The sequence below is a fragment of the Myotis myotis genome, unplaced genomic scaffold (genome assembly GCF_014108235.1).
Source record: "Myotis myotis isolate mMyoMyo1 unplaced genomic scaffold, mMyoMyo1.p scaffold_m19_p_8, whole genome shotgun sequence".
NCBI classification, from domain to species: Eukaryota; Metazoa; Chordata; class Mammalia; order Chiroptera; family Vespertilionidae; genus Myotis; species Myotis myotis.
This window is the reverse complement of record NW_023416390.1, coordinates 74,998,980-75,013,567: the sequence shown is the minus strand read 5'-3', so window position 1 is coordinate 75,013,567 and position 14,588 is coordinate 74,998,980. Positions and strand designations below refer to the sequence as shown.

General features: G+C 38.3%; 1 protein-coding gene across 1 annotated transcript in view; it reads left to right on the top strand.

The window, feature by feature from the left end:
• THSD7B (thrombospondin type 1 domain containing 7B) overlaps nt 1-14,588 on the top strand; it is a 755,959-nt gene that overhangs the window by 341,821 nt on the left and 399,550 nt on the right. The window lies entirely within an intron of this gene.

The following is a 14,588-nucleotide window of genomic DNA, read 5'->3' as shown; positions in this document are numbered from 1 at the left end:
ATGTTTCTTTTTGGTATCAGTACAGAAGTAGAAGGAGTACACAGATTTCAAATGTCTGTATTCATCTTTTATTATTCTGAGCATACAGCTTGAATCAAATGGAACAATCATTCTTATGAAGCATTGAGGAGAATTTGGTAATGTTATAAAGTGATGTTTGGATTTTTGAAATGTTTCCTTAAGTTTATTCCATGTATTTTGAAATACCTCAGCATATATTTTACTTGACTTGAAAATCTACTTAAGTTCCATTCATTGATTTTTTTTAACTATTTGAGACAGGTAAAATGGCACTGGCTGATTGAGTTATTGTACTGGAAGATCAGTTTGGGGGAGATAGGCAAATAGATATAGGGTTTATTCTCCTTGAGAATTCATTCAATTGCTGGAAGAAATCAGTATCAGTCTTAAGCCAACACTACTGAAATATAGTAGGTAAAAGTTATAATAGTAAAAATCTATATATTCTTGGACCTTATCCCATCCAAATAATCTAGGTGAAAACATTTATATTTATTATATGTGCAAATTTCCAGTTGACAACAGCTTGATTTGAATGAGAACTTTAATAAAACTTTGGTGTTCATTATTTTACCATTTTATTGATATAACTATTAGCTACCGAATTTTTATTTGGAAACTTTTTTTCTTTATTGATTAAGGTATTACATATGTGTCCTTATCTTCCTCATTGTCCCCCCACCCCTGCACTCATGCCCTCACCCCCCTGTTGTCTGTGTCCATTGGTTAGGCTTATATGCTTGCATACAAGTCCTTTGGTTAATCTCTCTCCCTTACTCCCACCCTCCCCTACCTTCCTTCTGAAGTTTGATAGTCTGATCAATGCTTCTCTGTCTCTGGATCTGTTTTTGTTCATCAGTTTATGTTGTTCATTATATTCCACAAATGAGTGAGGTCACGTGATAATTATCTTTCTCTGACTGGCTTATTTCGCTTAGCATAATATTCTCCAGTTCCATCCATGCTGTTGCAAAGGGTAAGAATTCCTTCTTTTTTGCTGCAGCGTAGTATTCGATTGTGTAGATCTACCACAGTTTTTTAATCCACTCATCTGCTGTTGGGCACTTAGGCTATTTCCAGATCTTAGATATGGTAAATTGTTCTGCTATGAACAAATATCCTTTCTGATTGTTGTTTCTAGTTTCTTGGGATATATTCCTAGAAATTGTATCACTGGGTCAAAGGGGAGTGCCATTTTTAGTTTTTTGAGGAATCTCCATACTGTTCTCCACAGCGGCTGCACCAGTCTGCATTCCCACCAGCAGTGCACGAGGGTTCCTTTTTCTCTGCACTCTCACCAGCATTTGTCATTTGTTGATTTGTTGATGATAGCCATTCTGACAGGTGTGAGATGATACCGCATTGTCTTCGTTTTGATTTGCATCTCTTGGATGATTAATGACTTTGAGCATGTTTTCATATGTCTCTTGGCCTTCCTTATTTTTTTCATCTTTCAGGTTTTCTTAAAGACTGAACAAAACATTTAAAAACTGTTTTCTGTTTGGATCTCAAATTCTGATAAATAATGAACCATTCTCAGCATTAGTCGATGTGCCCTGTGATCTATGGTACTGTGATCCTATATCTGAACTAAGTTGGTGGAACAAATTGGAAAAGCAGTATCCAATTATTATCTTAGGGTCTTAATTAGTTTGCAACATTTCGGTGAGAAAATGATTGTAGTATGATTTTCCATGAGTTCAACACTGTAAACCTCCAATAGCGTTTTGTGGTTTGTTGTTTATTATACTTCTTTAATATGGTACAAAAGTAGTCATTAGACCCCTGACATGTTCTGCAAAATTGAATATAAGCAGTTTAATAGCCAGGGGATCAAGCATGGAAAAGGCAGCAGCATTGCTTTTTAAAGGGAAATGCTATAGTTGTCCTCTGAGAATTATACAATCAGGGCTATTTGGATGCTTTAAAATATTCTGCTTTTGTAGAATTCTTCCCCAGTACAAAAAAAGTTTAGATTTTGGTGAACGCTACATATTCTTCATAGATCTGAAATAGTGCAGGTTCTGACGGGAAGAACTGGCAATATCATAGTTCCCATAGTAGCAGGAATGTGATTTAGAAAGAAAAGGAGAATGCACCAATTCAAAAAGGCAAGCTTATCTTGCCTTCATTGTACTTTATTTGAAGACAATCTTCCCAGAGGCCTGAGCTTAAAAATTTGTTGGAATGAAAATAGTTTGCCATAGTCTATAACTTTTAATATGATACTATCACAATTATATCATAACTGTTATATGAGCTATTATGGTGCAGGCCACCATCTTAGGGATTATATATATCGAGTGATTACATTTTCACAATTACCTAGCAGAATAGGAGTGCTGTGAGAAAGATACTGTTATCATTACAGTCCCCTATGAAATATGCCCACAGACGAGGACACTGAAGTACAGCGAAGTTAAATATTAGCAAATATGTGTCAGGTGCAGATTTTGAACCCAGGTAGTCTGACTCCAGACTCCATTATGCCATGCTGGCTCCCAGTTAATGTGGGGGTTTGAAACCTCACCTGTTTCCTAATTACTGCCTGGCATCTTCATCTGGGTTCACCATAGGTCTCTATCAGTAGTAGGGTTGGGAGGCATAGTACCAAAACATAAGTTACAGTTTACACTTTAAACAGAATAAACCTCTTTCCCTGTATACCTCACTTATTGTTATCAACCAGAATTTATTGAGAGACCTACTATGCACTAGACATTGTGCCAGATGAATGATGCAATTTTATAAAAGACAAAGTTTCATTTTCATAGATCATGCATTGTACTGCTTGGATGCTACATAAATGTTATTTTAGCCAGGAGCTAATTTCCATTGTATCACACATATCAGTATGTTATAATGCTTGACTTGCAGCTGTCGCATCCATAAATATTTGCCAAGGAAGAGCTATGCTTTAGTACCATATTTGAAAAATCTGTATTCAAGTCATACACTAGGGCACATTGGCTGGAGAATTCACTATGCTTAAAATTATGAAATTGTAGGTCCTAATATGTAAACTTCAACTCATTATTTGTTTGAAGCAGGCAACGTATTTTTGGTTCCTTCCTGAAAATAGATCTGGATGTGGCATCAAAGCACAATCTGTAAAGGAAAATGTGACAAATTAGATTTAAATTAAAATTTTAATTAAAAATTTAAAAATTTGCTTTGCAAAATAGGCTCTTAAGGAAATGAAAAGAAAAAAAAAAACACAGACTCTGTGCATATATTTGCATATTATATGTATTCTGAGAATTTGTACTCAGAATACATAAATGATCTCAAAACTCAACAATGTGAAAACCAACAACTTGTCCTTAAGCCCAGCCACTATAATAATATACCACAGACTGGGTGACTTAAACAACAGATGTTTATTTCTCACACTTCTGAGGTCCAAGGCCAAGGTGCCTGCATACTTGCGCCTGCAGGAGGCCTGCTTCTTAGTTTGTTGATAGTCACCTTCTCACTGTGCACCTTCTCCCTCTTCTTATAAGGACAGTAATCTCAGAATGAGGGCCCCACTCTCATGACCTAATCTCAACCTAATTACTTCCCTCAGGCCCCACCACCAAATACCATCACACCGGGGCTTAGAACTTCAATATATGAATTTGTAGGGACATAAACAGTCAATCCATAACACTACCCAATTCAACACTAGTTCAAATTCAAAAAAGACATTTCCCAAAGTTGATACAGAGATGGGAAATAAACACATGAAAAGATTTGTTCAACATCCTAAGTCTTTAGGAAAATGTAAATGAAAATTGCCATGTAATTCCACTCTACCCTTATCAGAATGTTTAAAATGTAAACAACAATAAAGTGGTCATACTAAGGACAGGTAAAGATGCAGGGCAACTAGAGCTCCCATTCCTTGTTGAAGGAAATGCAAAATGGTACAGTGAGCCCTTTGGAGAAGAGTGTGGCAGTTTATTAACGTTATGAAGGAAAATATTTATTTACTTAATGAAAATATAGTTGACATATAATATTATTTTAGTTTCAAGTATATAAAATAATAAATTAGCATGTATATACCTTACACTGATCATCACAGTAAGTCAAGTAATGATCTATCGCCGTATAAAGTTCTTACAATATCATTAACTGTCTTTCCTGTGCTGTAGATTACATCCCTTGACTTGTTTCTTTTATAACTGGAAGCTTGTACCTCTTAGCCCCCTACACCTGTCTCACCTCTGCCACCACCCTCCTCCCAACTGGCAACCAAATATTTTTCACTGTGTCTGTGAGTCTGTTTCTGTTGTTTATGTGTTTGTTTTTAGATTCTACATGTAAGTGAAATCGTATTATATTTGTCTTTGTCTGACTTCTTTTACTTAGCAGAATACGTTCTAGGTCCATCCATGTTATACTAAATGAACAGATTTCATTATTTATTATGGTGGTGTACTATTCCATTAAAACACACACACACACACACACACACACACACACACACACACACACACACTCATGGCTGCTTCCATATCTTGGCTATTGAAAATGGTGCTGCAATGAACAAAGAGGTACATATATTTATTTTTATTACTTTTTTATATCTTTGGATAAATACCAAAAAATAGAGGTGTTGTATTGTATGATAGTTCTATTTTTAATTTTTCTCACAACCTCCATGATGACTATACCAATTTATATCCCCATTAACATTGCATAAGAGTTCCCTTTTCTCCATATCCTTGAAAACGCTTACTATTGGTTGTGTTTCTCATAATGGTCATTCTGACAGGTATAAGAGCAGATTTTTTATGACTCAGCAATAACCCTCCTAAATATATACCCCCAAAATAACTATATTTCCACAAAAACCTTTATTCATAATTATATGAAAATGTGGAGATATCTCAATGTCCTTCAGCAGGGGAATGGATAAACAAAATGTGCTACATCCATACAATGGAATTCTACTGAGCAACAAAAAAGAATGAATTCTTGACAAATGTAGCAACATGGATGAACCCCAGATGTGCTCTTCTGCAAAGGTTACATGCTGTATCATTCTGTTTTTATAACATTCTAATGGTAAAAAGAAAAACTGTAGGAACAGAGAAAAGATCAGTGGCTTCTAGGCATCAGATTTGGGGGGAAGGGTTGAATCCAAATGGGCAACATGTGGAAATTTTTTTAAAAATATATTTTATTGATTTTTTACAGAGAGGAAGGGAGAGGGATAGAGAGTTAGAAACATTGAGGAGAGAGAAACATCGATCAGCTGCTTCCTGCACACCCCTAACTGGGGATGTGCCCACAACCAAGGTACATGCCCTTGACCAGAATCGAACCTGGGACCCTTCAATCCGTAGGCCAACGCTCTACCCACTGAGCCAAACCGGTTTGGGCAACATGCGGAAATTTTTATGGTGGCAGAACTGTTCTGTATCATGATTTTGGTAGTGGGTACAGGACTCTATGCATTTGCTGAAACTCAGAATTATACAACATGAAGAGTGAATGTTGTATAATACCTTAACTGTATGTATGTTAAAAATTTGACAAATAATGAAAATTATAAATAATGGGGATAAAAAACACAATTGCTACATTTTTTTTTGTGTGTGTGCAAGAACTTTAATGAAATTCACATCCACTGAATTACTTGGCTTTGTCTGTCCATCTCTGAAATGTGTTCTTCAGAAAGCAATCGACAATATGGTGAAGATTTTTTTGTTGTATTATTAATCACATAGAAATTGAAAACATCTTAATCATGCAGTTATAGTGGGGTAGTTAAATAAATATGTATTTACCACTTACAGGCATTAAAATATGTTTCTGAAGGTTAATTACCTAGAGAAATTATCATTCTTCACTGATGTACTATCAGTTTACTCTATTGACTTACCCAATTTATCTTCAAAATACTGATTTTCAAATATTTTAAAACTTCTAGACAACTCTCTAAAGTATACTACATATTCAAGTTGGTTCAAATGCGTTTCTGTAAGCTACATAGCAGATATGTATGGATAGGTAGATAAATAGACAAAATGAGTAATATTTCCACCTTTATAATCATTTCAGCTCCTCTTTTATTTTTCTAGCTAAGACCAATGGGCTGAGAATAGAGCTAGTATCTCTGACACAATTCATTTCTCTATTTCTAATGTCCTCTATTCCCATTTGCACCAGTAATAAAAAGCCACATTATATATAAATGGTACTTTGCAATTTGCAAAGTATTATGTTACATTAGCCTTTTTGATTCATCACCAGACCCATTGATATAAACCCCCCCCCCCCCCACACACACACTTATACAGGCATCTGAAGCCTAAAGAAGCTTAACAATTTTGCGGGATCACATTTAGGTAGGTGTTAAAATCAGAACACCAATCCAGATGTTTCAACTCCTCATCAAATACCCTGTTCATTATAATAGGCTGTTTATTTTCTCCAAGATTTTTCCTTTTGAAGACATATGCTCTGTATTACAAAGGTCATTTATTCCATTATTGCCATTCTCATTCATCTTTGTAACATTGTACATTCTCTATAAAATTCTCAGGAGAAACAGAGTTTCTGAACTAAGACGATGTCTTCAGATTGCGTTTTGACATATAGCAGTGTGGATTTTCTTTTTCAGTGTGCACTTCTGTGCCTTCTTGGACAGGACCTCTGCTCTTTGTTGATTTCTGAGCCATCCACTGTGTCCAAAAGAATTAGGATTCGTCCAATATTCCTCTTGCCTTCTGTCTGATTCTTCCATCTCTCCATTCTGAGCTCTTTTCAGCTGCTTATCTATTCTATTTTTGAAAGGTGTTGTCCTATTCTGCTCCATCCCATGATTTAATTCCCAGATAATCAAGATGCCTATTCCTTTCGACTTACCCTTTCCAATAGTAAATTTACTGAGAAGCTGACAACGAATTGTAGAGGATCCCTTCTTTATGGTTTGGCATCAGCTAAAATGAATGTAATAGGAATGATACATAGGAGATATGAGCCAGGAAGCAATACAGCATAATAGAAAGAACAAAGCTTGTAATGTCTAACAGACAGCTTTTCCTGTTCCAGCTCAGACATTTATGAGCTACCTAACTTTCTGACAAGGTTTTGTAGCTTTTCTGTGCTTCGAGTGAAAGAATAGTGCCTCACTAATAATATTAATATAGATATTCATTTAACCACTACATGTCCTGTGGTTAGCATAGGATATAGTCCACTCTTACATAAATATCAGCTATTGATGTTATTTTAGCGCAGTTGATTTTTTGTTATTATGAATATGATAATACTTAACATCAGGTTTCTTTATTTGTCTTCTTTTATGTATAAACTACATAGACAGATAAGCTTCAGATTGTGCTATTAACAAGCAGAAATATTCATTGCAATGCTGGCATAGCATCGTTGCACATAGATAATTTCTGTTTAGCCCTTAGCTTTGTTTCATATTTTATTGGTCTGCAATATAAACATTTCCTTAGCTGATTGGGTTCTCAGTCCAGAAGTAGCCATGGGCTACTTGCCTGTAAGGAGATAACATTTAAATTTTTAAAATGGAATTAAGTATATATGAATTCCAGTAAATTTGCTATGTGCTGTCTGTTGACATCTTTCTCAGCTGTCGGCAAGCATTTAATCAATGTTTATTGGCTTTTCTTCTCTGAGATTTAAATAGGACATAAAATTTTATGACAGGCAGAGTATTTTCAATAACTGTTTTATTATTTTCCATAGATAGTATAATAGTATATGAGAGGAAATAGCCATAAAATAGCCAAGTGTGAATTATTTTGAAAGAATATGGTAATTTGAAGTTTGTATAATGACAAAAATGTTGGTGTACTTTTGAAATCATATTATAGATTTATGGATATCTGAGTTTATCTTTTATATATATCTTTTTACTCTTTTTGGAGGCCAATAGTCTAAGTCAGGAATAAATAATTATAGTTGTTTTTCTATTGTTATACAAGATAGATAGTAGTTCATAAAATGAAATTCTAATTCCTTCAAAGTCACAAAATGACAAATGCCACGGAATGTACTAGATTGCAAATGTATGGTTTAAACAATAGCTTTATGTTGAAAGTCCAAACTATGATAGCTATATTAGTGTTAAATTTACATGATTGCTTGACTAATAGCCATAAACATTTAGAATGTTTGCCAGGAGGAATTTATACTTAAAGTAGTATATACATTTGAATGGGAAAAAAATTAGGGAATCTTGAGTACACTAATATATTAAAAAATATTTCTCTCATCTAAGTACTTTTGTTGTTATCCAGGAATGGTTAGGCATGAGAACATGAGTATAAACTATGGCTAAGACCTAGTCATCCAGCCATTTATGCCATGGTTCCCAGAATCAAAAACAAAAATATTAGTGATGAATATGACCACAGAATTTCACTCCTAAATATATACCAAAAAGAATTGAAAACAGGTACTCAAACATGTACATGTGTAAATGTGTTCATAGCAGTACTAGTCACAATAATCAAAAGATGTCCATCAACAGATGAATGAATTAAAAAATTATGGTATACACATATAATGGAATATTATCTATATCCTATTTAATAATAGATAAACATGGTAATTAACCATAACTTTGCCACCCTTCTCATTGGCTAATCAACGAGATATGCAAATTAACTGCCAGCCAAGACAGTTAACTGGCGGCCGGCAGCCAGGCAGCTGGAGCGAACATGAACATGAGGCTTGCTTACTCCAGTGATGGAGGAAGTCAACATTCCCCGCCTGCCGCAGCTCAGCTCTGAGCTCTGGATGAAACAATGTTGCAATTATAGAACCTAAACAAACCCCAGAAACCTGCTTTCAGCCAGTGTGGCCTCAGAGCTTAGAGCGGCCGGTGATGGCAACAGAGTTTCAATTATAGAATCTAAACAAACCCAGGTACCTGTTTTCAGCCAGCAACGGCCTCAGAGCTGGAGCCTGCTCTCAGCTCCAGTGACAGCTATAGAAGGTAAATTAATTTCAGAATAAAAAAAAAAAAAGAAGAAAAAAGGAGAGGCTGGGAGCTTCAGTCACCCACCAGCCTGAAAACAGCCCTCAGCCCCTCACCCAGACTGGCCAGGCACCCCAGTGGGGACCCCCACCTTGAAGGGGGTGTGACCAGTTGCAAACAGACATCATCCCCTCATCCAGGCTGGCCAGGCACCCCAGTGGGGACCCCCACCCTGAAGGAGGTGTGACCAGCTGCAAACAGCCATCATCCCCTCACCCAGGCTGGCCAGGCACCCAAGCGGGATCCCCACCCTGATCCGGGACACCCTTCAGGGCAAACCAGCCGGCCCCCACCCATGCACCAGGCCTCTATCCTATATAGTAAACAGGTAATATGGAAACTGACCCTTACAGCAGAAGGACTGGGAATGACTGGTCACTATGACACACACTGACCACCAGGGGGCAGACGCTCAATGCAGAAGCTGCCCTCTGGTGGTCATGGCGCTCTCACATGGGAGGAGCTCTGCTCAGCCACAAGCCAGGCTGATGGCTGCCAGTACAGCGATGGTGGTGGGAGCCTCTCCCGCCTCCTCAGCAGCGCTAAGGATGTCCGACTGCAGTTTAGTCCTGCTCCCCGCTGGCAAGTGGACATCCCCCGAGGGCTGCCAGGCTGCCAGAGGGATGTCTAATTGCCATCCTAGCCCCAATCCCCTGGGGAGCGGGCCTAAGCCAGCAGGTGGTCATCCCCTGAAGGGTCGCAGACTGCGAGAGGGCACAGGCCGGGCTGAGGGACGCCCCCCCCTCCCCCCCGAGTGCACAAATTTTTGTGCATCGAGCCTCTAGTAGTATATAAAAGCCTAAGCAACCATCGCAACTGAAACAACCGAATGGATGACCGAACAGGCTGAGTGAGGTGACCAGGCCAGCAGGGGTGTTAGTGAGGGACAACCAAACACGTAAACAAGCAGGCTGCGTGGGGCAACCAGGCTGGCAGTGGGGTTAGTGAGGGACGACCAAACGACTGAACAGCAGGCTGTGTGGGGTAACCAGGGTGGCGGGGGTGCAGTGAGGGGCAACCAAACGACCAAACAGCAGGCTGTGTGGGGTGACCTGGCCAGCAGGGTGGGTAGTGAGGGGTAACCAGGCCAGCAGAGGGGGGAAGTTGGTGGCAACCAGGCTATCAGGGGGGGCAGTGAGGGGTGACCAGGATGGTAGGGGGCAGTTGGGGGCAACCAGCCACCAGAGGGGGGAAGTAAAGGGCGACCATGCTGGTGGGGATCAGTTAGGGTGACCAGGCCAGCAGGGGGCCAGTGAGGGGCAATCAGGCAGGCAGGCAGGTGAGCAGTTAAGAGCCAGCGGTCCAGGTTTGTGAGAGGGATGTCCGACTGCCAGTTGAGGTCTGATCAGACCTCAATTGGCAGTCGGACATCCCCCAAGGGGTCCCAGATTGGAGAGGGTGCTGGCTGGGCTGAGGGACACCCCCCACCCCCCGGGCATGAATTTCATGCACTGGGCCTCTAGTTTTATCATAAAATGGAATAAAGTAGTGATATGTGCCATTGCATAGATGAATCTCTAAAATAGTATACTATGTGAAAGAAGCCAGCAAAAAACATCCCAAATTATATGATTCTATTAATATGAAATATTCAGAATAATTTAATTGCCTGAGATGGAACATAAATTAGTGGCTGCCGAGGACTGAGGGAAGTGAGTAATGGGGAGAAAATGCTTAATGGGTAAAGGGTTTTACTTCAGAGCAATTATAATTTTTTGAAACTCTGTAGAAGTGGTGGTTTAGTAAATCACAATGTTGTGATTTACTAAATGCCACTGAAGTGTTTACTCTCAAAGGCTTCATTTTATTAATGTGAATTTCACCATATTAAATTATTGTTTTTTAAAAATACTGAGTGACAAGGTTGAAGCAGCACCATATCCCATGTTCTGAGGATCACAAATGGTTTAAATAAGTCTCCTCCATGAGGAGAGAATGCAGAGTTTGTCATTATTGATCCCAGGGAGGCTGATGAGGGCTGGGAGTAATTTTATAGTATTTCAAAAGATGGACTTGATTTCGCTCTTAAATATATTCTATTTTATAATGATATTAGATTATCAGAGCTGGTGAAAATGACTTTTAATGGCTATGTATCTGTGCCATGTGCCGTTTTATTTTCCATGCTTGACTGAGATTTCAGTTGATCTCATTGATCCACCCCCAAAAAATGAAAACAGGAGATAATAAATGCTTCTCTTTCGAGATAGGTTCTCTCTGTGAAATGGGAAGATAATTATACCAATGTCGATGGGCAGATGAAGTTATTCAGGCACAAGTGCTTCATTTTTGGCTCTTAAATCATTTGGCTTAGCTGACCATATAAAAATGATGTGGAAAATTATAAATGGTGTTTATATTTTGTGTGAACCAGCCTGTGAAGCTGTTGGGAGTTATTTGTACATATACAAAAATGGTAAGGCAGATGCTTTCCATGGCTATCGCATAAATATCTAAATTTTTCAGATAAATAAGGGGTTTTGTGGTATACGTCTTTGCAAAGAACATTTTTAAGGTCCCTATATTTGGAAGTCCTCTTAAGTGTTGGGCACCTCGCTATGTATGTTGCATAATTTCTAATACTTAGAATATCCCTGAAAAGGAACTGTTATTATTTCATTTTCAGAAGTGAGATAACGGGTTCAAAGATATTAAATGACATACTAATGAGGATAAGTGGTGTTATGATTCACCTTCAGATACTTAACTCTCAGACTAGACCACTTTGTGACTAGGATCCCATTGTGCCAGTTTTTTTTTGTTTTGTTATAAAATCTTATAAAAATAGCTCACACATATTTCAGAGTATGCTTATGACTATTAATTTGCCTCCCCTAAGGAAAGGCTCTTCACTTTGCTCTTATTTCTTAATTGGCCTGAATAGACAAGCTATCAAATTGTTGGTGGAGAATTGACAAATAATTGCACCGAGGAAGTGTGCATATCAGTTTATATGAATGCTTAGCCCTTGAAAAGCATTCCAGCACCTAAAAAGAATGGGTGCTGAATGGTGACTGGGGAGAATGTTACATTTGGGTAATGGCAATTTAAGGAAGGAATAAATATAAGACAACTTGTGTGTCAGTCTAAGTCATTCAGAATTTGATGTCCAATAACTCTTCCAACATAGGCATTCTTTTTCCCTCATGTAGCTTCAGAATTAACTGTCTTCCAAATACCTTGTACTTTTGTACTATGATACCTTTGTTGGCACTTTGATGCCTGAAATGCCTGCCCTTATTGCCACCAATCCTGAACCTTTCTCTTTCTCCCTGTTGAAAGGCTTCAGCTGTCATGCTAACCCCCCAGAGGTCCTCTCTTCCTTGCACTGATGTAGCATTTCTTGTTCAAACAAACATTTGCAGCTTGGCATGTACTTTTTTTTGTTTTTAAGATATTTTTAAAATTGATTTTTAGAGAGAGGAAAGGAAAGAGGGAGCGATGCATCCATTAGAGCAGCGGCTCTCAACCTGTGGGTTACGACCCCTTTGGGGATCGAACGATCCTTTCACAGGGGTCGCCTAAGACCATCGGAAAGCACATATATAATTACATATTGTTTTTGTGATTAATCACTATGCTTTAATTATGTTCAATTTGTAATTATGTTCAATTTGTTCAATGAAAATACATCCTGCATATCAGATATTTACATTACGATTCATAACAATAGCAAAATTACAATTATGAAGTAGCAACGGAAATAATTTTATGGTTGGGGGTCACCACAACTTGAGAAACTCTATTAAAGGGTCGCGGCATTAGGAAGGTTGAGAACCACTGCATTAGAGCCATACATCCTTTGGCTGCCTCCTGCACTCCCCCTATTGGGAGTAAGCCCACAAGCCTAGCATATGCCATGACCAGGAATTAAACCAGCAAACTTTTGATGTATAAGACAATGCCCAATCAACTGAGCCATGGCTTGACATTTACTTTTGGAGATAGTTTTATTCTCATGTGTTTATAGCTATGAGTTCTAGTGGGGTAAATAAGTTATTCTCATCTATTTACATACCATCAAATACTCTGGACATACTATGTGCTCATCGAATAGTCGATAATTATATATAACTCTTGCAAGCAGAGCTTTCTCAAAACATACTCATAAAAATACCACTTATGGGACAGATGCTCCTTAAAAAGGGATGGCCAGTGGTCAACTAAGCTTGAAAAACACTACATACCACTTCCACCCTAGGAAATTTACACTATACATTGGCATTTTCAAAACTGAGGAATTCTTTAGTAATAAGACCATTTTACTAATTCAACCCAGTAGCTCTTAGCCCTCCCCCCTTTTATTCTTTATTATTTAAAGTGTTCTTTGCAAGACACTGCTTTAAAGTGTTTTGTATATAAACGATGCTACTAATACTTATAAATGTGGAAATTGCATTTTGATTAGAGATGCAATTTGGGTGTTTGGCCTACCACCTTCTGTACTTGGAAAACCACTACCCATTAACTGTATTGGTGTGTGTGTGTGTGTGTGTGTGTGTGTGTGTGTGTGTGTGTATCATATAATGTAGGCTTAACCTGAAAATAGATCAAGACTAACAGGAGAATGTTTGGAACTGGTCTTTCAGCTTGATTATGTGCTAGGATCTCTATTACTTCTCATAATATGTTTGAGAAGTTTTCTTTGTACCTCAAGGGCAATGAGCCTGGCCTCACTTACAATTATGAATGCAGATATTAGCAGTGCACACTCTTCTTTAGGCAGCTTGCTTACTGTCACGTGGTTTTATTTACTTCCTCAGAAAAGGAATATCGATCTTAAGGGAATTAGACACAGCATAGTTTATGGGAAAAGCAGAAATTTGGGGCCAGAACATTTTAAATTGATTTCCAACTCAGGCCTGTGTGATCCTGTCCAAGGTTTCTTTCCAGAGCCACTGACTCCTTGTCTGTAAAGCAGGGGTCACACCTGCTTTGAGAGTTTCCTACAAGGACAGTGCCTGGCACAGAGGAGACACTTTATAAATATCAATCCCCTTTGCAGTAGTTTTATGTCAGAATATGACAAGAGCATTTCATAGGCACAAAGTCACACACACACAAAAAACAGGCTCTCTCCTGGAGTGGCCATTCCACATTTCATGTTGTTATGTCAAACTATAAACGGTATCACTGTTGTTCCCGTCTGCTGTTTTCATGGGGTGACCGTGAATGGGAGAATAGGAGGAGTTGAATTATTAATTGTGAAGAATACTTAGTTCTATAAATAGAGAAGAAATAAAAAGAGAGCTTTTAAAAAAACCATTCTAATAATCTGAGATATTGAAAGTAACTTAGAAGTGATCACCTGAGGCCCTAGCCAGTTTGGCTCAGTGGATAGAGTGTCGGCCTGCAGATGAAGGGTCCCAGGTTCGATTCTGGTCAAGGGCATATGCCCAGATTGTGGGCTTGATCCCCAGTGTGGGGCATGCAGGTGGCAGCTGATCAATTATTCTCTCTCATCACTGATGTTTTTCTCTCTCTCTTCTTCATTTTTCCTCTATGAAATCAATAAAAAACAAAAAACAAATAAGGTAAAAATATATATATTAAAAAA